Source organism: Dermacentor silvarum, chromosome 10 (assembly GCF_013339745.2).
Source record: "Dermacentor silvarum isolate Dsil-2018 chromosome 10, BIME_Dsil_1.4, whole genome shotgun sequence".
NCBI lineage: Eukaryota > Metazoa > Arthropoda > Arachnida > Ixodida > Ixodidae > Dermacentor > Dermacentor silvarum.
Window position 1 is genome coordinate 109,321,077 of NC_051163.1, and position 10,332 is coordinate 109,331,408.

Sequence of the window (10,332 nt, forward strand, 5' to 3'; positions counted from 1 at the left end):
ATGGCAGCAGCAGGGAAGACACAGAAGCTTGTGTCGAATAGTTTAATTCTCCGATGCGACGTATAGGCTAACAAAGGTAGGTGTTCATGAGTGCATGTTATTTTCATAATTTAGAAGAGCGGCGAGTTGGGCAAGTTGGTTAAGGTTCATGATTAGCGGCAGCGCAAAAGACAAGGACGAAGCGACACGACTAGCAAGGCAATTCTATTAGACTAATGTCAAGTGCAATTTTCTTTTCTCCCAGCGTGGGTAGCTCTTATAGCCGAGTCGACCAAAGTGCAAATTATGCGTCGTTTTACCGAGTAAGTGAAAGAACCACTGGAGGCTAGTTCCTACCATACCATAAGTCGAAGTTACATTTCTGCATACCTCGTAATCTGCCGAAAATTGTCAAAGCTTACCAATAGTCAAAGTTCAGGATTCATTTCAGACATTGCATGGCGTTGCTAGTAGAATTCCAACGAAAATGTTTACGAGCGCATAGATAGAACTGTCGATCAAATTGATCGATTTCTAAAGGCTCGGTTAGAAAAGAGTCAGGACGTATTGATATCGTTTAAGGCATTTATACGTTGCTGGTCGACATGCATCTCGCTCTCGTCGCAAACTCTGACAGTGTTGCTCTTACTCGTAGCTACTCGACCCACTGCGAAAAGCGGAAAGAGCAAATTTTGCGGTTTCTGTACTTGCGGCAATGAATAATAAATTGACAGTCACTTAAGTATCCTTACGTGATTTGAATCTGAAAGCATTATGACTTCTATCATTAATAAGTTACCTCCGTGATACGTGACGTCGTACATTGTCACGTGTCCTCCACAACTCTACCTGTATCCACCTAAATACACCTTGCTCCAATTTGTACCAACCTTAATCTACCTTGCTCTAATTTATACAAACGCTATTCTACTTTAATCCACCTTTATCGCCTCGCTCTAATTTGTACCGACCTTAATCCACCTTAATTCAGCGTGCCCTAATTGGTACCCACTTCAATCCACATTGATACACCTGAATCCACTTTAATTCACCTTACTTAACCTTACTCCGCCTTAAGTCACCTTACTCTAACTTGTTTTAACTAATTCTGTATTATGACTTACGTCATACAAGACGCTGATGACATCACTGGTGATGATGATCTTTGGTACACTCGTTTGCTACAACAGCAGCTTTTTTGCCTCATGGGACATACCTAGAAAGCTTCCGCATTAATAAGAAATAGTTCTCGCAGTTGGCGCCAGTGGAAGTCCCACAGAAAACCGTACCCGATACCCGTGTCAAACAGGCTCCTTTACCCGACTCTGAATCAAGCGCTGCTACGAATCGTTTTAAACCGTGGCTGTGATCACGCTTTACTCGAGCAAGAAATATTTCACACCAATCGCCGTCCAAGGGGCTCGAAACAGCGCACGTGGCTGTAGTAGCGAAAAGGCATGCGTTGTGAGAACCATGGGTAGCAACGTTCAACTCGTTTTAAGTCAAACTGAACAAGGCACTATACTACCGACGCTCAAGTGGTAAAAAATTAAATAAAAAAATAACGTCGTAGCTGAGACTTGCGGTGAATACCACAAGCATTTCATTTCAGCGCTGCACACAGCATTATGCGACGCCTTTTTTAAACTTCCGGTATTTTTTTTTTCTTTTATTGTTAAAACGTGTATTCTGTTATCGTCCAGTACACTTCGTGCGCCATCACGCGAATTTCGAATCTTAAAGGTCCGCACGCCACGTGGTGTAGAAGCTGTGAAATAAAGGTGATGTCCAGAATTGCTGGGGTTCTGAGTTCTTTGTGAACGGCTATGCCACGAACAATGTTCAACTCTGTCATCATCATCGTCATCATCATCAGCAGCCTATTTTATGTCCACTGCAGGACGAAGGCCTCTCCCCGCGATTTCCAATTAACCCTGTCTTGCGCTAGCCTATTCCAACTTGCGCCTGCAAATTTCCTAACTTCATCATCCCATCTGGTTTTCTGCCGACCTCGACTGCGCTTCCCTGTATACCTGAACTCTGCATACCTAGATTATGTGCAGAATGATATTAAATCGTGCAACCTTGCTATCTGCGAACACGTGTCCAGCATGGCTTAAATAAATTGGCTAAATGGGCTGATGAAAGCGGTTTCAGGTTGTGCTCACAGAAAAGTACATGCGACGTTTTCACGAATGAGAGAGGAATAGTACCAACCCTGCTATTGCGCTGTCTGGCCATACATTACCTGTAAGCAGAGAGCACAACTTTTTCGGCACTATACTGGCCTAAAAACTGACATTTATTTCGCACTTCAAATACTTAAACTCCAAATGCTTGTAAACAATGAATTTATTAAAGCTACTATCAGGTACAACCTGGGGCAGTGACAGGAAACGCCTTTTGAACTTGTACAGGTGCCTTGTCGGCTCACGTCTTCACTACAGCGCGGTCATTCGTCAGTCTGCGGCACCCAGTCTTTTAAGCATGTTGGATCCCGTTCACCATCAAGGAATCCGCCTCGTGACCGGCGCCTTCAGGACAAGCCCCATAGAAAACCTTTATGTTGAAGCGAACGTGTGGTCACTCCATCTGCAGAGGTCATATGCCACCCTTACATATTTCCTGAGTATACATTCAAACAGTGAACAACCTTCTTATTCAGCCATAAACGGCACCACATTTTCCTCACTTTTTCATAGCCGGTCCCTGAGCAATGCGGCACTTCTTAGTACGTGTGAGAATGCCCAGTGAAGAAATTGGATAACAACGAAAGCTGGCACCTCTTCTGTAGCTATCCCCGCCACATATTTGAAGAAAATGAAAATGAGGAGTTTTTGACAAAGTACGTCAAACAGCGAAACACTTAATAATTACACGTAATTAAGCCCGACATAGAAAATTGGCAGCCTATAAAAAATCACCGCTCAATCACTCTGTACAGATGGTTAACAAGCGAAGCTGAAACGTGCGGCGCCGGTGTTCATCACTGTGTTAATCGCGACGGTACAATAAAGTATTTCTCATTTATTAGTTACTGTATCGTCATATGGTCTGGCAACTTTGGCGTGCTTCGTTCTCTTCAAGAAGCGTTTTACGACCTGCACTCTGTTTTCGGCCAGACCATTCGCTCTCGGGAACCTGGGACTGGAAATCACATGTGAAAGTCACACACCCGCGCAAAGTTATGAAACGCACTGGAGGTTAATTGCGGGCCCCCGTCGGTGTGTATCTCCAGCGGAATGCCGTGCCTTGCAAACACCATTTCAAGTTTTCTGATGACGCTTTCACTCGACGTCTGTGTCAGACGCTCTACTTCCGGTAATTTGAATGTGCATCGTACGCTACCACGTACGAAACCCCCGAGTGTTCACACAGATCTACTCCAACCCTTTCCACGGAAAACTTGGGGCAGGGCTGTTGATGACCGGCTCAGCCGGTTGGCGATATGCAAACTGGCAGCGCGTGCTGCACTTCGCACTGAACTGTTCGATCTGTTTCTGCATTCCCGGCCAATACATAAGAAGCCTTGCTCTTGCTTTCATTTTGTTGAGCCCGAGATGCCCCTCATGCATGCGTTCCAGCATTTCCCTGCGCAGTTGCCTTGGAATAACCACTTTGCAACCCTTCATTAATACTCCATCAACGTACGACAGCTCCGATTTCACTGCAGCGAATGGACCCGTTATTTGACCTTGTTCTAGGCATGTTATGAATTGCCTCAGCTCTTCGTCTTGTTGCGTCTCTGCCTGCAGTTTTCTTTTCATCTTGTCACTGACGAGGCTTTCCAGGACTTGAGCAGCCTGCACGCTGACGCCCTCATCTTCGCTTGGCCGAATGTTGTCTTGAGCTGGGATCCGGGATAGCGCATCGGCTAGTAGCAGTTTCTTTCCTGGCACAAAGTGCAAGGTAAATTCAAAACGCATTAGTCGCAAGAAGAATCGCTGCAGACAAGGAGGCATTTCACAGAGTTCCTTTTTTGCTATTGCCAATAGAGGCTGATGATCATTCTCTACTGCTTTCTTTGTGCCAATAATGAACTCGCCAAATTTCTCGCACCCAAACGTGATTCCCAGCGCCTCCTTTTCAATCTGCGCGTATCTTGTGTCGGTTTCCGTGAGCGCAGGCGATGCATACGCCACTGGCCGCCAGCCTTTATCATGAAGCTGCATCAGCGCGGCTCCCAACGCATTCCCAACGCTTATCTTGATTTGTTTCCATGGGTCGAAAACTGCTACGACGGGTGCTGACATTAGTAACGCGCGAATACTTTCCCACTCTTTCTGGTGAACGCTGCTCCATTCGAAACACGCCCTTTCACGCATTAAACTGCGCAGCACCGCTGTTTTTTTTTAAGACAAACAAGGGATGTACTTTCCCAAATAATTCACTGCGCCTAGCATTCTTCTTACTTCCTGCTTTGACGTTGGGGTTGGCATGTTGGCGACACACTTCACGAGCTCTTCGTCCGGTTTGATTCCTTCATTCGAGATAAGGTCTCCAAGAAATTTGATTTCTTGCGAGCCAAATATACATTTCTCAGCGTTGAGCGTGAAACCGGCTTAACGTATTGCTGTCAGTGCTGCCCGTAAACGTCTGTCGTGCTCTGCTTTTGTCGTTCCCCATACCAGCACATCGTCTATGTATACACGCACACCAGGGACCCTGTCTAATGTGTCACTGATTTCTCTCTGAAATATTTCCGAAGCAGAACATAGACCAAATGGTAGTCTCAAGAATCTGTATCGCCCGTACGGGGTACTGAACGTGCAAATTCTTGACGACGCATCGTCCAACGGTATTTGATAAAACCCCCGGTTAGCGTTAAGTTTGCTGAACCACCTGGCTCCTGCTAAATCTGCCTCGATGTCTACCCTTCTGGGAAGCTCGTACCATTCGCGTTTGATGTTCTCGTTTAGGCGCCGCGGATCCATGCAGATTCGAATTCTTCCGCCCTTCTTTTCAACAATGACCAGTGGACTCATCCACTCTGCCGGTTCCTCCATTTTCACGATGATGGCTTCGGCTTCCATGCGCTTCAGTTCCTTTCGCAAAGGGGCCTGTCTCGCGTGTGGCACTTGCCTTGCTGGCACCGCTATTGGCTTGGCTCCGTCTATCATTGTGATCCTGTAGGGACGTTTGACACAGCCGAGTCCTTTGAACAACTCCGGAAATTCTGCCGTTATCTGCTCTCCCAGACTAGTCTGCCTTGAAATGGCGTGGGTGCGTGTCACCAGGCCGAAACACTCGCAGGTTGAAAGACCCAACAAAGCTTGCTTACCTTTCTTAACTATACCACTGTTCACTATCCGAGTGTGATGGAGGACAAAGAACCCGAGGAAGGTGGCAACCAGGCAAATGACAAAGGTGTGGCAGGGGCGTGCAGCGATACGGGACAGAGTTCTAGAAGATCGACTCGCATCAAGCGCCCGCCATCGAAGCTGTCATACGCAAAGGACTTCGAACAAATTGTGTAGCTTATCGAGTGTATTTTTTTTTCATGTCTATGTTGAAGTTTCGGCATTTTGTTTCGGCGTTTTGTTTTTGCTTATTACAGTCGGTTTACTATACAGTGCCCTAAGGAAGCATGATGTTTCGTCATATGGTCTGGCAACTCTGGCCAGAATGTGTATAGTCTAAAAAGGAGCACGGAATAATAAACGAGGACTTGCCTTGTCAGCCTATCGCTCTCTGTCATCACACGAAACAGTTACGTCTTAGTGTTTCTTAAATGGTTACACACACGTTCAGCAGCGACTGAAGTGTCACTGACGATATGCCCGCAGTCCGCCGTTGTCGCATTGCCGATTGCTATTCGTAAAAATTAAATTGCTTCAAAATTGAATATTTCCGTCACGTACGACAATGAATGTCTCATACCGCCTGAAGCAATGGCTCATACTCACGTAAACGCGGCCTCCCAAATACAACGACACAACAGAAGTGAAATTTTACGCTGGAATGATGAGCGGCGCATGAGCCACGTGTGGAATAATACGACGACGATGAACGCTGCAGAAGTGGCTTGAGCGCGTTCGCGCCGTTGCACCATGGGGCGCCAACGAGCCAGTTGTGGAAGACGACGACGACGCTCGAGCCATTAGTGATGATGACAGTTTCTGCGTACAGGCGACAGACGGACGAATCTGCTAGCCATATACAGCTTCGCGGTAAAATTACAGTGACGTTTCACTTCGAGTAGGCGGATTACGCGCAAGTGTATGAACGCCGCGAACACGCCCAGCAAGCCCCGCGGCGTCGAAGAACAAAGGGAAAGGACGCGAACGCGCCGAATCTCGTCACTTCCAGGCGCCTTCCTCCTCCAGCGCTCGCTTTCCTGGCGGCGAAAAAGGCGATTTCGCCGATTTCACAAACGCGAAAGCATATAGCTACGCTTGCGCGTAATTCTACGACGAAGTCAGGTCATATTTCGCCTGCTTAGAATTAGCCACACGTTTTTTGCAGTGGTTTCCCTACACACCTCCTAGGAGGAGGGGGGGGGGGGGGTGTACACGCCCCTTGTTTTTCTGAAGGCACCCCCTCAATTCGCAATAACTTTTCTTTCTGTGGTTCTTACGAGCGATGGCAAATTTTGTGTAATAGGGCCGGAAGAAGGGCATATGTAAGGGAAAGGAAACATTGTCCATAGCTTGCTTGTGATGGTAGACTCCAACACGAAAAAAAGTACGGTGAATGCGACGACCACCCGGCCTTCAAAGCGTCAGGGCCAGGGCGCAAGCTTGGGAAGCGTGCAGCAAGGCGGTGTTGCCGCGTGGTGGCACCGAGCAGAATGCCGCATCCGAAGGCTCAACCAAACGCCGCATCCGTCCCCGTCAGCGGCGGTGACACGCCGTTTTTAAGGCCGCTATGGACAGCGCCGAGCGTTTACGGTGCGCGCGTCGGGGAAATAGAAAAAAGATGCTTCTCGAACAAACTCCTAGGCGCGCGCGCGCCAGCGAACATGTCCCAGCACGCGGTCCAGGCCCTCTTCCTCCAGGCTAAGCGGCGCGGGCTGAAGGGAGGCTGGAGAAGATTCCACAGCTGTCAAGACGATAGAGGGAAAGGGACATAGCCTTCCACGTACTGCGGCGCCCACCCACTTTCTCGACGTCCGTTTCCGTTTCTAGATTTTTCAAGCGCGTTTATAAAGCAGCGTGCCGCATGGTTTAATTCGCTTTTATGTCAGACACAGGCAGACTGAGGCAGTCAAAACGTCACCATCCGATGAACTTGCTGCTGTTCCCAACCACTTCTGACCACAGATTTTCCGCATTACGGTAAGTAATCCTTTTGTTGACTGGCCTTCGGACACAACATTTCTTTATTTCGATTTTTGTCTTTATATTAATAACAAAAACTACATTAATACTGTCGAAACGATACTCAAGCATAATTTGATAGCTTCATAATTAGCGAATTGCCCAATATGTCATACTTCTTAATATCTTACAGAAATAGATGTTGCGTAATAAACTGATCAAATTTTTTGAACGGAAGACTACATTTAGATGACCAACCTTTCTGGCATTGTTTTCGATTCGGAGGGCTTAATACACCCAGATATATCCTACGCCTAAATATAGCTAAACGCTGATTTGTTTCATCATAGTCGATAACATTAACGCCTTTCATTGTCAGAATCCTGCGCAGAATTTTGATCTCTGTTTATAGCATAATATCCCCGGTATGCTACATGGTAATCTTTCTTATTCGCGAATTTATTATTTCCCTGGTCTTGAGATTATTTCTTCGCTCATGTTTGCTGTATTTTTTCCTGAACAATAGAATAAAAGTAATAAGCGTTGTTGATGATGAAATAAACTTTAATTTTCGAGACAATGTTCCCGAGCGTTTGAGCTTTGGATCACTCTATAGGTGGGAGAATCCCTCATTCCAGGAATCCTCTGGCCGCAATAGCGTCCCGCGCTCTGGCGACAAGATGTCGTTGGTCGTCAAGGGCTGGGGTGGAGATCTTGGCCTCCCACGTCACGGCGAGGAGGTTCACGTCTGCGGTCGTTGTACGCTTGGTAACGGTGTCTTCGGGGCGCCATGCGCACTCGAGTAGTAAATGAGCCAGAGTGTCTGGCACGACTTAAATCGGGCAGTTGTAGGTGTGTAGTGTCGGGTGGATGGCGACGCATGAGGATGCCTCGGGTGTGCGTGTTGCTCTGCAGTCTTCGGAATGCGGTGCTTTCCTCTTTGGTCAGTTTTGGGTGAGGTGGAGGGCACACCCTGTGTCCCAGTCGGTAGTGTTGGAGGATGGCGTTATACGTGGGGGGTACGGTCTCCGATTCCATCGCGTACCAGGCGGTCGAGGGTCTCGCGAGGCAGCGAGAGAGGCCAGGTTGACGTGATCGCGGGCCGCGGCCTGTGCGGCTTCGTTTCCCTCGAGCAGACTCGTTACAGCAGATCATACAGTAGATGTAATGAACCCACATGAGAATTCGATGATCTGGCTTACAATTTTTTGTATAGATTACGCCGGCAATCAAGCGGCAACAACCTATGCGGAGCTTCTTCCTTCCTTTGAAAACGTCCAATCAAGATCAAACTGTAAAACAAAGGGAAGCTTCCACTAGTGTATCTGAGTGTAGCTTTCCGCCAGAAAGCCCGGAACCGACCACTGAAGAGTGCGCTCAGACGAAAGGACATTCATCGGTCCGAGATTCTCCTTCATAGAGGATACAGTGACGGCTAATGGCGGAAAATTTTCAAATAGGGCATATAATGGAGGGAAGCTTCTTGTTGACGGAAAAACGGGCGGTGCATGAGTTATTATGCTAGTCACTAAGTTCAATGCATGAAAGCTTGGTGAAAAGGCCGCGAAGCACGACGCCTCAGGACACTACAAACATGCTGTGAACATTTTGAGCCAGTCGCAGACAATTTCAGAGGTCATAAATGAGGCTAAAAAAGTGCATACGATCAAACTAAGGTTATGAGAAAGAACATGGCTCTAGCATCCTACTTTCTTTTCAAGCAAGAAGTAGCCTACACTACGAACAAACGATCCTTGCTGAGTACGTTTTTCATTATGAATCCTGAAATCAAGCAGTGGTTCCGGACAAGACCCGCAAATGCGCATTGCCTTTCTGCAAGGAATTCAACTGACTGGTTGGAAGCATGTGGGGCGACGGTGACGAAACTAGCTCTTGAAAAGATACAAACCTCTGTTTACACGTTCAAGATGTTTTACTACATCGCCGACGAGTGCACCGACATTAATGGACGCGAAATCCTGAGTCACTGCATAGGCTATCGTGATGTCAATCGCCAACCGACGGACGCGTTCCTCGACGTCGTAGTTATCTCTGGCGTATCGGCTTATTCTGTGACCACGCATATCTTGCACGAGTTGAGCAAGTCTGGGCTCGACGCAGCCAAGATGGCTTATTGTTCATTTGATGGGGCTGCGAATTTCTATGGAAGGCACGGAGGGGTGCAGGCTTTACTTACACAGAAATGCAACCCTCGTCTCTGTTTTACTCACTGCAGAGGTCGTTTACTCCAGCTTGCCCTAGTGCGTGCTGCAGAGTCGTCGAAGGGAATCAAAAGGACCCAATCTCGTCTCATCACTCTACTCTTGCTTGAGTAAGAGTCCAAAACGCTTGAGTGGATTGAAACGTGAAGGGGCTGGCGAGCACGCCGAGCCCCACTACCAAGAATTACATGTCCCATCTGACCCAGGTTTGGGGTAGTCGCGTGCTTCAGACAAATGTAATGCAATGGCTAACCTCGGTACGGAGCACCGACCTGAATGATCATCAGGAGCTCGACACCAGGTAACTAAACGCTTAAGTGTTCTTGAAAACATCGAAGATACTGTCGAGTTGAAGCTTAACCTCGTGCAGCCAGACAAAACTCGGTGGCTCTCTAATGAGCGATCGCTGGCTGTAATACTGAAAGTACTTGAGCCACGGATACTCGCTTTGGAAAGCATTTACCAAGATGGTGCTGACATGAGCAGTGAAGCTGGTGGACTACTGTTACAGCTATGTTCAGAAAGACAATCGCAATTATTACACTTCTCGATCTTTTCATGGGGCCATTGGCGTCTCTAAACAATGTCATCCACGCAACTACAAAGATAGCGGTAGATCTTTTTCCTGCGATTGAAGCAACCACGGAGGCTATTTCGGTGATTTCTGAGGAAGCAGTGCTCAAAAAAGTAAGAACGTCAGCAGAGAATCTGCTTGAAAATGGTACTTTTGTGGAGGTATTAACAGACGACAACAAGAGCAACCTCACGCGTGAGTTAAAGTAGAAATCCCTAATTCTGCACAACCTTCGGCAGCGACTTGTCGATCCCACCTCAACCCTTCGATCTTTCTACGTGGGCCTACCGCAAAAGCA

General features: G+C 47.5%; 1 non-coding gene across 1 annotated transcript; it reads right to left on the bottom strand.

Annotated features, from left to right (window-relative positions):
- Positions 1-9,606: 9,606 nt before the first annotated feature.
- LOC119432066 (U1 spliceosomal RNA) lies at positions 9,607-9,769 on the bottom strand. Its single transcript, XR_005188135.1, has one exon. It is a non-coding gene; the product is annotated as a U1 spliceosomal RNA (small nuclear RNA).
- Positions 9,770-10,332: the final 563 nt, after the last annotated feature.